Source organism: Tamandua tetradactyla, chromosome 1 (assembly GCF_023851605.1).
Source record: "Tamandua tetradactyla isolate mTamTet1 chromosome 1, mTamTet1.pri, whole genome shotgun sequence".
In the NCBI taxonomy this organism is placed as follows: Eukaryota; Metazoa; Chordata; class Mammalia; order Pilosa; family Myrmecophagidae; genus Tamandua; species Tamandua tetradactyla.
Genome location: NC_135327.1, coordinates 115,888,851 through 115,908,350, shown reverse-complemented (window position 1 = coordinate 115,908,350; position 19,500 = coordinate 115,888,851).

Sequence of the window (19,500 nt, the reverse complement as noted above, 5' to 3'; positions counted from 1 at the left end):
AATTAACGGAAAAAAAGAAATTAACCCAACATTTAGAGATCATACCATTCTACACATGCAATCATTAATTCTTAACATCATCACATAGATGCATGATCATCATTTCTTAGTACATTTGCATTGGTTTAGAAGAACTAGCAACATAACCGAAAAAGATATAGAATGTTAATATAGAGAAAAAAATAAAAGTAATAATAGTAAAATCAAAACAAAACAAAACAAAACAAAACAAAAACCTATAGCTCAGATGCAGCTTCATTCAGTGTTTTAACATGATTACTTTACAATTAGGTATTATTGTGCTGTCCATTTTTGAGTTTTTGTATCTAGTCCTGTTGCACAGTCTGTATCCCTTCAGCTTCAATTACCCATTGTCTTACCCTGTTTCTAACTCCTGCTGAACTCTGTTACCAATGACATATTTCAAGTTTATTCTCGAATGTCCGTTCACATCAGTGGGACCATACAGTATTTGTCCTTTAGTTTTTGGCTGGATTCACTCAGCATAATATTCTCTAGGTCCATCCATGTTATTACATGGTTCATAAGTTTATCTTGTCTTAAAGCTGCATAATATTCCATCGTATGTATATACCACAGTTTGTTTAGCCACTCTTCTGTTGATGGAGATTTTGGCTGTTTCCATCTCTTTGCAATTGTAAATAATGCTGCTATAAACATTGGTGTGCAAATGTCCGTTTGTGTCTTTGCCCTTAAGTCCTTTGAGTAGATACCTAGCAATGGTATTGCTGGGTCGTATGGCAATTCTATATTCAGCTTTTTGAGGAACCGCCAAACTGCCTTCCACAGTGGTTGCACCCTTTGACATTCCCACCAACAGTGGATAAGTGTGCCTCTTTCTCTGCATCCTCTCCAGCACTTGTCAATTTCTGTTTTGTTGATAATGGCCATTCTGGTGGGTGTGAGATGATATCTCATTGTGGTTTTGATTTGCATTTCTCTAATGGCCAGGGACATTGAGCATCTCTTCATGTGCCTCTTGGCCATCCGTATTTCCTCTTCTGAGAGGTGTCTGTTCAAGTCTTTTTCCCATTTTGTAATTGGGTTGGCTGTCTTTTTGTTGTTGAGATGAACAATCTCTTTATAAATTCTGGATACTAGACCTTTATCTGATATATCATTTCCAAATATTGTCTCCCATTGTGAAGGCTGTCTTTCTACTTTCTTGATGAAGTTCTTTGATGCACAAAAGTGTTTAATTTTGAGGAGTTCCCATTTATTTATTTCCTTCTTCAGTGCTCTTGCTTTAGGTTTAAGGTCCATAAAACCGCCTCCAGTTGTAAGATCCATAAGATATCTCCCAACATTTTCCTCTAACTGTTTTATGGTCTTAGACCTAATGTTTAGATCTTTGATCCATTTTGAGTTAACCCTTGTATAAGGGGTAACTCAAGGGTGTGAGAGATGGGTCCTCCCTCATTCCTTTGCATATGGATATCCAGTTCTCTAGGCACCATTTATTGAAGAGACTGCTCTGTCCCAGATGAGCTGGCTTGACTGCCTTATCAAAGATCAAATGTCCATAGATGAGAGGGTCTATATCTGAGCACTCTATTCGATTCCATTGGTCGATATATCTATCTTTATGCCAATACCATGCTGTTTTGACCACTGTGGCTTCATAATATGCCTTAAAGTCAGGCAGCGCGAGACCTCCAGCTTCGTTTTTTTCCTCAAGATGTTTTTAGCAATTCGGGGCACCCTGCCCTTCCAGATAAATTTGCTTATTGGTTTTTCTATTTCTGAAAAATAAGTTGTTGGGATTTTGATTGGTATTGCATTGAATCTGTAAATCAATTTAGGTAGGATTGACATCTTAACTATATTTAGTCTTCCAATCCATGAACACGGTATGCCCTTCCATCTATTTAGGTCTTCTGTGATTTCTTTTAGCAGTTTTTTGTAGTTTTCTTTATATAGGTTTTTTGTCTCTTTAGTTAAATTTATTCCTAGGTATTTTATTCTTTTAGTTGCAATTGTAAATGGGATTCGTTTCTTGATTTCCCCCTCAGCTTGTTCATTACTAGTGTATAGAAATGCTACAGATTTTTGAATGTTGATCTTGTAACCTGCTACTTTGCTGTACTCATTTATTAGCTCTAGTAGTTTTGTTGTGGATTTTTCCGGGTTTTCGACGTATAGTATCATATCGTCTGCAAACAGTGATAGTTTTACTTCTTCCTTTCCAATTTTGATGCCTTGTATTTCTTTTTCTTGTCTAATTGCTCTGGCTAGAACCTCCAACACAATGTTGAATAATAGTGGTGATAGTGGACATCCTTGTCTTGTTCCTGATCTTAGGGGGAAAGTTTTCAATTTTTCCCCATTGAGGATGATATTAGCTGTGGGTTTTTCATATATTCCCTCTATCATTTTAAGGAAGTTCCCTTGTATTCCTATCTTTTGAAGTGTTTTCAACAGGAAAGGATGTTGAATCTTGTCGAATGCCTTCTCTGCATCCATTGAGATGATCATGTGATTTTTCTGCTTTGATTTGTTGATATGGTGTATTACATTAATTGATTTTCTTATGTTGAACCATCCTTGCATACCTGGGATGAATCCTACTTGGTCATGATGTATAATTCTTTTAATGTGTTGTTGGATACGATTTGCTAGAATTTTATTGAGGATTTTTGCATCTGTATTCATTAGAGAGATTGGTCTGTAGTTTTCTTTTTTTGTAATATCTTTGCCTGGTTTTGGTATGAGGGTGATGTTGGCTTCATAGAATGAATTAGGTAGTTTTCCCTCCACTTCGATTTTTTTGAAGAGTTTGAAGAGAATTGGTACTAATTCTTTCTGGAACGTTTGGTAGAATTCACATGTGAAGCCATCTGGTCCTGGACTTTTCTTTTTAGGAAGCTTTTGAATGACTAATTCAATTTCTTTACTTGTGATTGGTTTGTTGAGGTCATCTATGTCTTCTTGAGTCAAAGTTGGTTGTTCATGTCTTTCCAGGAACCCGTCCATTTCCTCTAAATTGTTGTATTTATTAGCGTAAAGTTGTTCATAGTATCCTGTTATTACCTCCTTTATTTCTGTGAGGTCAGTAGTTATGTCTCCTCTTTCATTTCTAATCTTATTTATTTGCATCCTCTATCTTCTTCTTTTTGTCAATCTTGCTAAGGGCCCATCAATCTTATTGATTTTCTCATAAAACCAACTTCTGGTCTTATTGATTTTCTCTATTGTTTTCATGTTTTCAATTTCATTTATTTGTGCTCTAATCTTTGTTATTTCTTTCCTTTTGCTTGCTTTGGGGTTAGCTTGCTGTTCTTTCTCCAGTTCTTCCAAATGGATAGTTAATTCCTGAATTTTTGCCTTTTCTTCTTTTCTGATATAGGCATTTAGAGCAATAAATTTCCCTCTTAGCACTGCCTTTGCTGCGTCCCATAAGTTTTGATATGTTGTGTTTTCATTTTCATTCGCCTCGAGGTATTTGCTAATTTCTCTTGCAATTTCTTCTTTGACCCAGTTGTTGTTTAGGAGTGTGTTGTTGAGCCTCCACGTATTTGTGAATTTTCTGGCACTCTGCCTATTATTGATTTCCAACATCATTCCTTTATGGTCCGAGAAAGTGTTGTGTAAGATTTCAATCTTTTTAAATTTGTTGAGACTTGCTTTGTGACCCAGCATATGGTCTATCTTTGAGAGTGATCCATGAGCACTTGAGAAAAAGGTGTATCCTGCTGTTGTGGGATGTAATGTCCTATAAATGTCTATTAAGTCTAGTTCATTTATAGTAATATTCAGATTCTCTATTTCTTTGTTGATCCTCTGTCTAGATGTTCTGTCCCTTGATGAGAGTGGTGAGTTGAAGTCTCCAACTATTATGGTATATGAGTCTATTTCCCTTTTCAGTGTTTGCAGTATATTCCTCACGTATTTTGGGGCATTCTGATTCGGTGTGTAAATATTTATGATTGTTATGTCTTCTTGTTTAATTGTTCCTTTTATTAGTATATAGTGTCCTTCTTTGTCTCTTTTAACTGTTTTACATTTGAAGTCTAATTTGTTGGATATTAGTATAGCCACTCCTGCTCTTTTCTGGTTGTTATTTGCATGAAATATCTTTTCCCAACCTTTCAGTTTCAACCTATGTTTATCTTTGGGTCTAAGATGTGTTTCCTGTAGACAGCATATCGAAGGATCCTGTTTTTTAATCCATTCTGCCAATCTATGTCTTTTGATTGGGGAATTCAGTCCATTGACATTTAGTGTTATTACTGTTTGGATAATATTTTCCTCTAACATTTTGCCTTTTGTATTATATATATCATATCTGATTTTCCTTCTTTCTACACTCTTTTCCATATCTCTCTCTTCTGTCTTTTTGTATCTGACTCTAGTGCTCCCTTTAGTATTTCTTGCAGAGCTGGTCTCTTGGTCACAAATTCTTTCAGTGACTTTTTGTCTGAGAATGTTTTAATTTCTCCCTCATTTTTGAAGGATAATTTTGCTGGATATAAGAGTCTTGGTTGGCAGTTTTTCTCTTTTAGTATTTTAAATATATCATCCCACTGTCTTCTAGCTTCCATGGTTTCTGCTGAGAAATCTACACAAAGTCTTATTGGGTTTCCCTTGTATGTAATGGATTGTTTTTCTCTTGCTGCTTTCAAGATCTTCTCTTTCTCTTTGACCTCTGACATTCTAACTAGTAAGTGTCTTCGAGAACGCCTATTTGGGTCTAATCTCTTTGGGGTGCGCTGCACTTCTTGGATCTGTAATTCTAGGTCTTTCATAAGAGTTGGGAAATTTTCAGTGATAATTTCTTCCATTAGTTTTTCTCCTCCTTTTCCCTTCTCTTCTCCTTCTGGGACACCCACAACACGTATATTTGTGCGGTTCATATTGTCCTTGAGTTCCCTGATACCCTGTTCAAATTTTTCCATTCTTTTCCGGATAGTTTCTGTTTCTTTTTGGAATTCAGATGTTCCATCCTCCAAATCACTAATTCTATCTTCTGTCTCTTTAAATCTATCATTGTAGCTATCCATTATTTTTTCTATGTTTGCTACTTTATCCTTCACTTCCATAAGTTCTGCAATTTGTTTTTTCAGTTTTTCTATTTCTTCTTTATGTTCAGCCCATGTCCTCTTCATGTCCTCCCTCAATTTATCGATTTCATTTTTGAAGAGGTTTTCCATTTCTGTTCGTATATTCAGCATTAGTTGTCTCAGCTCTTGTGTCTCATTTGAGCTATTGGTTTGTTCCTTTGACTGAGCCATATTCTCAATCTTTTGAGCGTGGACAGTTATCTTCTGCTGCTGGCGTCTGGGCATTTATTCAGATTTCTCTTGGTGTTGGACCCAGCAAGGTTGTAATATTTTTCTGTGAAATCTCTGGGTTCTGTTTTTCTTATCCTGCCCAGTAGGTGGCACTCGTGGCACACGTTTGTCTGCGGGTCCCACCAGTAAAAGGTGCTGTGGGACCTTAAACTTTAGAAAACTCTCGCCATCCTGGGGGTTCGCTAGCCGAAGCGGCTTGAGCCGGCCCGGGGTCCGAACGCAGGGAGGGTGTCCGAACGCAGGGAGGGTTGCTGGTCGCCACAGCCAGGGAAAGAGCCCGTCCGAATTTCCTAGTCGGCTCTGGGCAACAAGCGTGGCGGGAGGGCGCCAGCGGCAGCGGCCCGCCCGAGAGAGTGCACGTTCCCCGGGAGTCACGGGGTCACCGTTCTCCGCGGCCTGGGGGCTTCCGATCCAATTCTCTCAGTTGGTCCGGGGGCTGCGCGTGGTGTGGGTGCCAGTCGCCCCCTGGTTTCAGGGGACCGCCTCTCCAATTCTCCCAGCCGGCCCGGGAAGGGGGAAGGTAGTAACTCCGGCCGCTTGCCACCCCGCCCGGTAAGGCCCGCGCACCTCGGCGATCTCACCCGAGCTGCTTCTCTCAGCCAGCCAGCCGTTCCAGGATGGGGTATGCTGTCTTTTTTATCTCTGTTGTGGCTTTGGGCGCTTTCTGTATCGTTTCTACTCCCCTAGTAGGTGTCCTGGAGAAGAAACTAAGATCCGCGCGTCTTACTAAGCCGCCATCTTCCAACAATTGATTTTTGATGAGTCTGACAAGTCCACTCTACTAGGACAGAACAGTCTCCTCAACAAATGTTGGAAAAACTGGAAGACATCCATATCCAAACAAAGAAAGAGGACCACTATCTCATACCTGATGCAAAAATTACTTCAAAATGGATAAAAGACCAAAATGAAAGTGATAGGACCATAAAGTTCATGCATGTGGCCCAAGTACTCCATAAGCTATGGGCGCCTCCTCGTGGGTCCCACAGGAAGAAATTGTTTATGAGTGGATCTTAAGGACATTATGCTGAGTGAGATTAGCCAGAAACAGAAGGATAAATACTATATGGTTTCACGGATATAAGCTAACATTAATGAGTGAACTTGGAGAATTTCAGTTCAGAACAGAGGTTATCAGGAGAAGGAAATAGGGTAGAGATTGAGTAATTGGAGCTGAAGGGATACAGATTGTGCAAGAAGACTGATTGTAAAAATTCAGAAGTGGATAGCACAATACTACCTGATTATAGCACAATAATGTAGGTACACTGAATGAAGCCAAATGTGAGGATGATAGATGGAGGAGGGCTGGGAGTACATATGAAACTGGAAGGAAAGATAGGCAATAAAGACTGAGATGGTATAATCTAGGAATGGCCTAGAGTGTACAATGCTCTATTTGTGACTAAATGTACAAATTAAAAAAGTTTTTTCATGAGGAAGAACAAAGGAATGTAAATATTGCAGGGTGTTGAAAATAGGTTGTCATTCAAATTTTAAAACTTCAATTTCTGTGTGAGACTAAAGCAAGAAATGTTTATTTGGTACAACATTCATATTTTGACTAGCACATTTACTAATTTAACTTATATGGGGCAGTTTAATTGAACACCATAAGTATGTGGAACCTTGAATAGGGCATCAGATTTTGTAGGTTTTTCCAGGTTAGCGTGATGCCCCAATAAATCCCAGAGTGATTTAAACAGTGAATAATAATAATAAAAATAGAACACCCAAGACTGTGGACACACTGGACAAAGGCATCAAAAAGATGATCTTCTATGTGATCAAGGAGGTGAGACGAACACAGAGAAATACCTAAAGGATATCAAGAAAACAATGAATGGCCAATATGAAAATCTCAGTAAGGAAATGGAAATACTAAAATGGAACTAAGCAGAACTAATGGAATTGAAGATACAAAAAGTTGACTGAAACATTTCCAGGAGGGTTCCAACAACAGTTTGGAGCTGTCAGAAGAAAGAATCAGTGAACTCAAAGACAAGGTAACGGAAATGAATCAATTGAGGATCAGGGAGAAAAAAAGAATTAGAAAAATTGAAAATAGCCAGAGAGAGCTGTGGGACCCATCAAGCCTGTCAATATATGCATATAAGAATCCCAGAGGAGGAAGAAGGAGAGGAGGGAGAAGAAGGAGAGAAAGGAACAGAAGGAGCATTTAAGGAAATAATATCACAAAACTTCCCAAACATGGCAGAAGACATGAATATGCTCATTCAAGTATCATATCAAACACCAAATAGCATAAACTTGAAGAGAAATATGCCCAGACACATGGTGGCCAGACTGCTAAATGCAAAGGACAAAGAGAGAGTCCTGAAAGTTGTAAGAGAAAACCAACATTTTATGTTCCAGGGAGTCTCAATCAGATTAAGTGCCAATTTCTAATCAGACACCTTGGAAGGAAGGAGGCAATGGGTGGCCATATTTAAACTGTTGAGAGAAAACGATTGCCAACACAGAATTTTATAACCATTGAGGCTTTCTTTCAAAAATGAGGGAGAGATCAAGACATTGTTAGATTAAACAAAAGCTGAGGTACTGTTCATTACCACTAGACCTGTCTTACAAGTAATGCTAAAGGGAGTACTTCAGACTGAAAGGAAAGGACAATGAACAGTGGATGAAAGTAGAATAAAGAAATAAAGACCTCTGGTAAAGGTAATCATTTAGGCAATTATAAATTCCATATTATTGTATTTTTTGGTGTATGTTAACTTCTTATAGGTGCTCAAAGACAAATGCACAAGAAGTAATGATAAATCTATGGTTCCAGATATGTAATGTACAAGGATATAATTTGTAAAAGAAGCTAGGGGAAGAGAAGGATATAGGAACAGCATATGCGCATGCTATTGATGTTAAGTTGGTGTCAAATAAAAATATTTTTTAGATTTAGGATGTTAATTTTTAACTCCATGGTAAGCACAAAGAAAATACATGAAAAAAATATATCCAGAGGAAATGAGAAAGACTCAATATGGTACAATACAAAAAAAAATCAAATGAATATGAAAACGGCCATCATTAGAATAAATGAAGGTCAAAAAAGGTATAAGACTTGGAAAGACTAAGTAGAAAAATGGCAGAATAAATTCCTGCATTATCAGTAGTTTCTTTAAATGTAAATGAATTAAACTCTCCAGTCAAAAAGCAGGAATTGGTAGAATGGATTAAAAAGCAGGCACAACTATAAGGTGTTTATAAGAGCCACTTTAAGTTCAAAGACACAAGCAGGATGAGAGTGATTGGTTGGAAAAAAATACCATGCAAGTGATCAAAAGAGAGTATGTGTAGCTATACTAATATCAGATGAAATAGGTTTCAGATCCAAAACTTTTACAGGGGACAAAGAAAGGAATTATATACTAATAAAGGGGTCAGTTAAACAAATGACATAACAATTATAAACATATTAGCACTTAATGGCAAAACCCCAGTCTATGAAGCAAATATTGACAGATTTAAGGGGAAAATGTTTCTACGTTATTAGTATGAGACTCTATAAGCCACTTTCAATAATGGATAGAACATTTAGACTTTAGATCAACAAAGAAATAGAAAACTTGACTGATACTCCAAGCCAACTAGACCTGACTGTCATATACAGAACACTTCACCAAACACTAGCAGGTACACTTTTTTCTCTAGTGTACATGGGGCCTTCTCTAGGATAGATGATATGTTAAGTCACAAGTCTAAAAAATTGAAAATAATTGAAATCATGCAAAATATCTTCTGTGACCCAATTGAATGAAACCAGAAATCAATCACAGATGCAGAAATGGAAAATTCATGAATATGTGGAAAGTAAAAAGCATACTTTCAAACAACCAAGATGTCAAAAAACATCAGAAAAAATTAGGAAATATATGGAGGAAAATAAACATGAAAGTAAAATATACCCAAACTTATGGGATACAGGAAAGGCAGTTTAAGAGGGACTTTTATAGTGCTAAATGCTTACATAAAAAAACAGAAAGATCTCAAGTCAGGTATTGGTCTAGTTTGCTAGCTGCCAGAATGCAATATACCAGGAGTGAAATGGCTTTTAAAAAGGGGAATTTAATAAGTTGCTAGTTTATAGTTTTTAAGGCCGAGAAAATGTCCCAATTAAAACAAGTCTATAGAAATGTCCAATCAAAGGCATCCGGGAAAAGATACGTTGGTTCAAAAAGGCTGATGAAGTTCAGGGTTTCTCCCTCAAGTGAGAAGTCATGTGGTGAACATAGCCAGAGCTTATCTTTCAGATGGAAGGGCAAATGGCAAACACAGCATCATCTATTAGCTTTCTCTCCTGGCTTCTTGTTTCATGAAGCTCCCTGGGAGGCGTTTTCCTTCTTCATCTCCGAAGTTTGCTGATAGGTGGACTCTCTGCTTTGTGGTGCTGCACCATTCTCTGCTCTCTCTGAATTTCCAGCTATCTCCAAAATGTTTCCTCTTTTATAGGATTCCAGTAAACTAATCAAGACCCACCCAAATGGGTGGAGACATGTCTCCACCTATTCCATTTTAACAAGCATTTTTGATTGAGTCACATCTCCGGGGAGATGATCTAATTACAAATTCAAACATACAGTACTGAATAGGGATTAGAAGAAACAACTGCCTTTACAAAATGGGATTAGGATTTAAACATGGCTTTTCTAGGGTACACACATCCTTTCAAACCAGCACATTCTACCCTCTGGACCTTAAAAAAGACATGATTTCCCACATACAAAATACATTAATTCCATCACAGTATCAGAAATCTTTAAACTATTTCAGTAGCAATACAAATGAAATAGAAAGTTAGAAACAGTACAAACTCCTATCAAAGTTAGTTGCAGGCATTGTCTGTTCTAAGGCAAAACTATCCTCTGGCTCTGGACCTGTAAAACTCAGAACAAGTTATTTGCTGCCAACATACAAAGGAGGGACAGTCATGGAATATGTATACACATTTCCAAAGGGAGGAACTGGAAGGAACACAGGGGCCACCAGACACATACAGTTTCAAAAACCTGCAGAACAGAGTCCATTAAATTTCAAATTCTGAGAGTCATTTATCTTCGAGGCTGTAGAAAGCAGCAGTCTCACCCTTTCCAAGGCTTAGGCAGAGGATTGCCTTTCTCTGAGCGCAACCTTGGGGAACAGCGGGGAGACCACCTTTTTCTTGGCTCCACCCTTTCCAAGCATTGGGGCTGCACCCGGGTTCTTTACCATCTCCAGGGCACATGCTCAACCCCACCATATGGTGGCAGCCAGGCTCTCCCAAAACCCCAATGAATATGCTTCACCCCCTCCAAGACCTGAGGTGGCAGGACATTTCCACTGCAATGAGGTGGAAGGCCCATCCTCTGCCTTCAGGGCAAACTCACCCTCTTCATGGCTTGGGTAGGTCCACTCTCTTGACCCAAGCCTTCTTGACTTCAGACCCCAGCCTCAATGGTTTTGCCTCTATGTTATTTTTTCTCCAGCGTGCCCCTTCTCTGTCCCTCTCAGTCCCAACTGGCAGTGGTTCTCTTTATACAGATACTGCAACACTCTCATTGGTTTTCTGTGCAGTAACCTTGGATCATGTCCATCAGACAGCAGGAGTTTCCACAAATCCCTCCTGGATAACTCCATCTCCAATCCTGGCTTTTTTGGAAATGGCTGACTGGTTCCATATTTGGCCAGATCCTCACATGGGTCTCTGTACTCTGGGGTTTCCCTTCCTGGAAGCCCAGAATTTTCCAGAACATCAATTTCTGTTTTTTTTTTTTTTTTTTGTACCCAAGAGTTCAGTTCTCAGCTTCTCTCTTTCCTGTTGCATTTCACTATAAGCTGTGAGGAGAAACCAGGCTACACCTTCCACATTTAATTTAGAAATTTCTTCCACTAAATATCCAAGTTCATGGCTTTTAAAATTTGTCTTCCAGTCAAAGCCACTAGTCAATTTTGCCAGTTCATCTGCTATTTAAAAAAAAAATCACTTTTCTTCCAATATGAAATAACGCATGCATCATTTCTGTCTAAGGCCTTATCAGAAGTGTCTTTAGAGTCCACATTCTACCAGAGTCTCTACAAAGCATTCTAGGTCTTCTCTATCAACTCCTCACAACTCCCCCAGATCTACCCCTTAACCATTGAAAAAGCTGTTTCAACATGTTTGGTATTTGCAAACAGCAGCAGCACCCATTTCTCTGGTACCAAAATCTGTTCTAGTTTGCTAGCTGCCAGAATTCAACATACCAGAAACAGAATGGCTTTTAAAAAGGGGAATTTAATGAGTTGCTAGTTTACAGTTCTAAGGCTGAGAAAATGTCCCAATTAAAACAAGTCTATAGAAATGTCCAATCAAAGGCATCCAGGGAAAGATACTTTGGTTCAAGAAGGCCAATGAAGTTCAGAATTTCTCTCTCAAGAGAGAAGGCATGTGGTGAACACAGTTAGGTTTCTCTCTCAGCTGGAAGGGCACATGGTGAACACAGCATCATCTGCTAGCTTTCTCTCCTGGCTTCTTTTTCATGAAGCTCCCTGGGAGGCATTATCCTTCTTCATTTCCAAAGATCACTAGCACTAGCTGGTGGACTCTGCTTTGTGGTGCTGCAACATTCTCTGCTCTCTCTGAATCTCCAGGCTTCTCCAAAATACTTCCTCTTTTATAGGATTCCAGTAACTAATCAAGACCCACCTGAATGGGTGGAGATACGTCTCCGTCTAATCCAGTTTAACACCACTCTTGATTGAATCACATCTCCAGGGAGGTGATCTAATTACAGATTCAAATATACAGCACTGAATAGGGATTAGAAGAAATGGCTGCCTTTACAAAATGGGATTAAGATTAAAACACAGCTTTTCTAGGGTACATGCATCCTTTCAAACCAGCACAGGTACGTAACCTCCAAAATGAAGGATTTAGAAAAAGAAAAGTACAAGAAAAAATGTGCAGCCTCACTAGCCATTAGGCAAAGGTACATCAAAACAAAAAATGAGATATCATCTCAACCTCCTTAGAATTATTACTGTTATAAAATGGAAAATTTACAAATGTTGAAGAAAATGTGTAGAAGTAGGAACACTCATTCATTTTTGTCATGAATGTAAAATATTGCAGCTGCCATGGAAGACAGTTTGATGGCTCCTCAGAAAGCTAAATATATTACTGTATGACCTGACAATGCCATTTCTGGTTATACGCACAAAAGAATTTACAGCAAGGATTCAAACATTATCAAACATTATCAAAAGATGGAAGTAACCTAAATGTCCATCAACTGATGAATAAAAAAACAGATATATACACACAATGGATCATTATTCAGCCATAGAAGGGAATGAAACTCAGATACAGCTGACATGGATGAATCTTGGGGGACATCATGTTGAGTGAAATAAGCCAGACATAAAAGAACAAATATTGTAGGATCTCATTTATATGAAAGAATTAGAATAAATAAATTCATACTGGCAGAAACTAGAATAAAGATTACCAGGAGCCAGGGTGGTGGTAGAGAATGGAGAGTTAATGCTTAAATTGTACAGGGTTTCTATTAGGGAAGATGGAAATGCTTTGCAATGGATTGTAGTGATGATAGCAAAACATTATGAATGCAATTAATACTGCTGGATAATATACTTAATGTGGTTAAAAGGGGAAAATTTTAGGTTGTATAGGACTGTACAACACAAACCATAAACCCTAAAGTAAAATATGGAGTATAGTTAAAAATATAGTCATAAAAATGTTGTGTTACCAATTGCAACAAATTTACCACACTAATGCAAAGTTTTAATATTAGGATGAGATATGGATACGCTGTATTTTACACATGAGTGTTTTGAAAACTACAACTTCTCTAATATAAAAAAAATCTGAGGATACTGTATAAGAAATAAAATTGATGAAGATTGAATAACAATAAGGCCTGGGAGTTGAAATCAAGCCCTAATATTAACCATTCAAAAATCTACACTAGTTTCAAAATCTGTAACACATTTTGTTATGTCCTTCTGATTCTCTTTTGTTGACACTTTAATAGATGGCAGCTGCCTAATACAACTTTGCAGTAAAACAGAATCATTGACATGATTGTGAAACATCAAATGTCATTTAGTGTATGAGAATTGAGTTTTTTTCCTGGTTCAGTGTTCCACATGATTAGTTTGTACATGATAATCCATTGTATCCACTCAAAATAAGTAGGAATTTTTAAATAACCTTATCTGTGTTGTAAAACACAAAGAAGGTAACCACTGGGAAAGTAAAATGGTCTTGATATCAGCCTGTTCTTTACATTTGGTTTCCTGATGAGCAAGGAAGGACTGAAAGGAAAGGGAAACTATGGGTTACCTCCTTCCCTTTATTTTTCTGTCATAATTTTTAGCTTAGTGGTTGGCTAATAAAAGAGACATAAATAAGAAAAGTTACCATAAGGATTCTTGTTTCTTGGGACACCATTGCCTTGTTTCTGTTGAAGCTTAGTATATATATTTGCATGCATTGTTTGAGATCATCATATGCTTTTTCTCATTTGGTCCATTGTTGTGTTTAATAACATTGATACATTTCCTAATGTTGAAGCAGTTTTTAATTTCTTGGATAAAATCGATTTAACCACAACATACTTTTCTGAAGAGTTGGATTTGGTTTGCTAATATATATTTAGAATTTTCAAATTTGTAATCATGAGTAAAATGAGACTGTATTTTTCTTTCTGTATTTTCCTCCTGAATTTTAAATGAAGGTTATTCTAGCTCCATAAAGTAAACTAAACATGCCTTGCTTTATGTCTATCTTGTGTAAAAACATATAAAAGAATTCAGTTGCAAAATCAACTAGGCCTCTGATTTTTGAAGAAGAATATCATTGATGAATTTTCAATTAAATTTTTACTGATTTATTCAAGTTATCCACTACTTCTTACTTTAATTTTGCCTTGTTACAATTTATTTAGGTTAAAGACCCTGCTGTGTCTGTAATTATTTTTTCCTTTAAATTTGTATTTCTATTTTTATCTCTTCTCCTTTTAAAATCAGTTTCACTGAGACTTTCTATATTATTAACCTTGCCAATGAATCAGATTTTTAAAATCAACAATCTCAAATTTTTTGTTTGATTTTGCCTTCTCTATTTTATTGATTCTGCTCTTGTTTTCACACAATTCTTATTCTTTTCTCAAAGTTTCTTCTTTGCTCTTTTCCAGTTAATTAAAGGGTAACCTTTTATTTTTAAACTTATTTTCCCTGAATAAATATACATTTAAAACTATAATTGTACTGTTTTTGTGGCATCCCAAAGCTTAACACATAGTACTTGCATTATAAAGGTTTTAAAATATTTTTCAATATTCTTTTTACCACAAGGCATATTAAATAACACATTATTTAAGTTCAAAATATATGATTCGTAAGATGTCCCTTTGTTATAAATTTCTAATTTTACCACACTATTGTTGAGCAACATTGTATGACATTGCATCTTTGTAATTTTGAGCTTCCTTAGTCGCTTAATAAATTATCTCTTTTGTTATATATTTTATATGTGTTCTTAAAGAATGTATACTCACTGAGACATACAATTCCCTATATAGGTAATACATATACAAACATCTCAAACTTATTTAATTATGCCAGTTTTTGATATCTCTGCTTACTTATTCTTTTCATGATTTATTAGTCTGGGAGGGTGTTAAGGTATAGATTTAAAATTGTTGATCTATCTATTTTCTGCAAAATAAGTTGTTCTTAATATATGTTGAGGCTGAAATGTTAGGTGCATGTAAATTTGTTATAGATTTTTCTTCTTATTTTCTTTATGTATATAATGCCTTTTATGTTCTTTATGATATTATTGTCTCTCATTCTAATTTGCCAGAAATTAAGCTAGCACAGCTTTCATTTGGATCATATTTTCCTGTATATAATGTTTCCTAACTTTATCTATTAAAATATATTTTATATGAGTGTGTTTTTAAATGTAATCTAAGCTCTCCATTTTAATATATTTCTTTCATTCTGCTCTTTTTTTTCCATTGCTGGTAATATTTGAAGTTTCACTATAGCAAAGGCTTAAGTTAAAGTAAACTATGGGATATGTATATGTGTGTCTGTGTGTCTGTGTGTGTGTGTGTGTATGAAAAATGTTTGATAGCTGGAAATATTTACCTCCTCTTAGTCTACTCAGGAACATACTCTGAATGCATTTAGAAAATTTGCATACAGAGTATTTGCTGAAACAGTATTTGAGAACACGTTCTAATTTATATATTTAGCTGATAAAGTTCATATTATTTGACCAAATAACTTCAAATCTAGTAATTCTATGGAAAGACGTCATTCTAAATTTAGAAAGAAATGTTACCAACAAATTATCTACCATATTACTATTTCATATTGAAAATTGAAAAAAGATCTCTAAGAGTCCAAAAGGGAATGATTGAGTAAAATATAATAAATACATGCAGTGAAATATTAGAAACAGTTACAATTAGATTATAAAAACATATAATTATGTGGAAACAGTACATTACAGTGAAGTCTGTTGAAAACAGTAAAAATAGATAAATATATCAAAAGGAGATATATTAACATATTGCAGCTGGTTTTATATAGCTATGATGTGGGAATTTTCTTATAGTTTCAAAATTTTATATATTAATGTATTTACTTTTATGATAACAAAACAACAAGCATTAAAAAAGAAAAAGGAAACCACAAGTTCCTTCCAATGGTATAACATGTATTGATGTAACCATGATATTAGAGACTTACATTTCCAAAATATACCCACAATTAAGTTGGGGTCCAGCTTTGTAAACATTTAAAATACATAGGGAATTAGTGATTTAATACTCAACAATCAACACGTAAGCTAGCATGTAGTGTTTATTATGTACAAGGCATTTCTCCTAGAACATAATGCTTTTAAACCACGTGCAGCTCTTAAACTCTTATTCTAAATCATTTCACATAATTTTACATACATACAAATAACAAAATAAGGTGCTATGAGATGTATAATAAATATTGATACAGGTAATAGTCTGATATGTGTTCTTAGAGGAAAAAGAGAATACAAGAGAGGAACAATTTAGGAAAGACATAGAATCTGAATTTGGCTTTGAATCCAGTTGTGTTGCACTATATATTTTTGATCTGTTTCCCACCTTTCTCTATTTTCCTCTTTAATATGGGCTCTCTTCTTTCTGGGTGCCAGTTTGGTTTGGTAGATGGAAAATGATGAGAAATGAGTGAAACATGAGGATAGAGTATTTGTTTTCCTACATCTCTCCCTGATGAGCTGCTGGAGGCTGGCTGTCTCCTACGGAAAAGTTGCAGCTTTTGTCAGGTAGAACTCTCTCACTCTCTTGATTCCGGTAAACAGTCTTACCAATGGGCCTAGGAATTGTAACTACTGTTGCTCTCCTCTTAAAGCCCTTGGGATTCCTCATTAATCCCATGGATTTTCTATGCTCTTCCCACAAATTTGTAAACTATATATTTTAAACCTTTCTTTAAATTAATCAATTTAGGTTAGTTTCCAGTACCCTAACTGGTACAAAGCATACGGGAAAAGGCGCGGAGATAAAATGAAGCTGGGTGTGTTTGGTTTGAATGATAATATAATGAGATGACTTTAGGAGGAAGGGAATAGCAAAGTAAGATAAACCTTGGGCCTATATTATAAGACATGATAAATAGAAATACATTTTTCTAGGAAGATGAAGTCTACAGATTTCTATGTGGTATTTAATTATACTGGTTGGCATACCTGAAGATGCTAGCTGCCGTACCTACTGGGACCTGGAGGGTTATGCAAAGTATGGTATGTCCTTAGTGGAATGCAAATTTTATTACTAGTTAGACCTTTGGGTAAACAACTTTAGATGGCATTGAGTCTCAGTCCTCTGGACTGGTTTGTGTTCTCAAGATGCATCTTTTCTCTTCTATTCCAAGCCAATATTACAATTGGCTAATTAGTGGGGATGATTCCTCTCTTTGGACCTTTCCCTCGTTTCCACTAGGTTTTACAGGGTGAGTGGGAAATTCATTTCAAGTAGAATGAGGACCAGACAAGCTACATCTAACTCAGCATTGTAATTGAATTCAAACCAGAATAATAGAAGGAAAAGATAATCAGATCTAAGAAAAAATGGAAGGAAAAGATCACCGGATCCACAAAATTAAGAAAAGATAATTTCCCCTCACATATTTTATGAATCTATTACTTCTCTCATTAAAATCTGTGACCCACCCAACAATACATACAGTAATGTGATTTAATTGTGTGCCCACTTCATCCTTTACTCACATGGAGTGGGGAAAGAGAATTTTTGTGGTTAGACTCAATTGCTAACATATTGTACAAATCTGGTATGAACTTTTTGGGAAAGAACTACTATGTTTTCAGCATCCAGGAGTTATTTCTTAAGGCTTCATTCTATTTTCAGATGCTTAGTAACACATATGCTGAAAGAAGACAAGCATCTGTGTAATGTTACTGAGCATGGTGGCGCTTAAATGATTAAACCTGAATGATCAAATGAGGAAACAATAAATACAAAAGTAATCATAGGTTCATAGAATACCTTGGGATATAATCACTCACAGAGGTCTGCAAAGAAAAAAAAAAAAAGGAAGTTAAGGAAACAAAGTATTTGTGAATTTTTGCATCTGCTTTGTTTTCCAAGTGTATTTGTCTTTTGTTATTACTTCTTATTCTAGATATTCATTTTTATTTATTTATTTTTTTGCATGGGCAGCCACTGGGAACTGAACCTGGGTTTCTGACATGGCAGGTGAGAACCCTGCCACTGAGCCACCATTGCACTGTCCCTTATTCTAGATTTTGAGCAGACTCCTATATCCTACAATGAGTGAGCCATGGTTAGCATGTTGATTTCTGTTATCTCTTTAGGGATACATATTCCCATATGGGCAGATGAAATGTGATCATCTGCATGATTTCAAAAGATCCTTAAAGTCCACCTTAACAGAAAACAGCATACATTATTTTCTGCATTTCCATTTCAATTTGATTCTAATCTTTATGTCTATTTAAAATGTAAATATGGCCAGAGTGTACCATGTGTTTACTCCTTTTTACCTCCCGTCTAAACTTGTGTGTCCTGCTACTGAATGCGAAAAGAATGTGGGAAAAAACCACAATGTTAGAGAAGGGACAAAAGAGAATGTAGTAGAGAAATGGGGCTCAGAAAGAAGAATTAGATTTTTGAACTAATCAAAAATTGGATTGTTGGACTTACCAGTAGCACTATGACATTGGTTGAGATTGTTTACATTAATGTTTCTCTATTTTGTTTACATAGCTTTGATCAGGATTCATAATAATGTTCTGATTTTTCTTGTTTTCATAAACTCTTCATGAACCTAGTCTTAAAAGTTTCAAAGTGTTCAACACATATTATAATTTATTAAATAATTCATGTATTGAACAACTACTTTTTCCAGTTTTATTATCTTAAATAATAAAATGATTCTACATAAGCAGTGTTTTAAGAAGTCCCACTGCTGGTAAGATGGAATACATATATTTCCCCCTATTCTCTTCTAAGTATAACTAAAAACCTGTTTATTATACATAAACAAACAGAAGAAGACTTTGAAATATGGGGAGAAGAGTGAAGACAAGTTAGGGACCCCAGAACCTGGCACTGAAGAAGGCTTCAACCTGGAGATGCCAACAGGACAAGATTAAAATTACACCCGCAAAATCTTGCTGTCTCTAACTAAAGGACATAGGAAAGGAACAGAGTAACGAGACAGAAAATATTTAGATAAAAAACACACTCCTCACAAGAAAACTATACCCTTATCCTACCCACACCAGTAAATGTTGAGTAGGGAGACTAGAATTCTGTTTTCACCAGCTGCCGATAGGTGTTCTGACTACCTCCTGGGGTGCTGTCAGAGAGGACAAAATATGAAGTTGGGACTTTTATCCTTACAGGAAGGTAATAAGCCCATCCCCCATCTTGGTGTCAATGGAGATGATATGGAGGGCAGTAATGAGGCAGGTACTTTTACTACTCCCAGCCTGAAAGGGATGCCAGAACTCCCCCTTTCTGCAAATAATGAATAACCCTCCAAGAGCAAACAGAGACCAATTAGAGATCTGGTAATAATGAGGCCACACTCCTTCCTTCCCAGGAGAGTAGTTTCAGAGTTAGCCAGC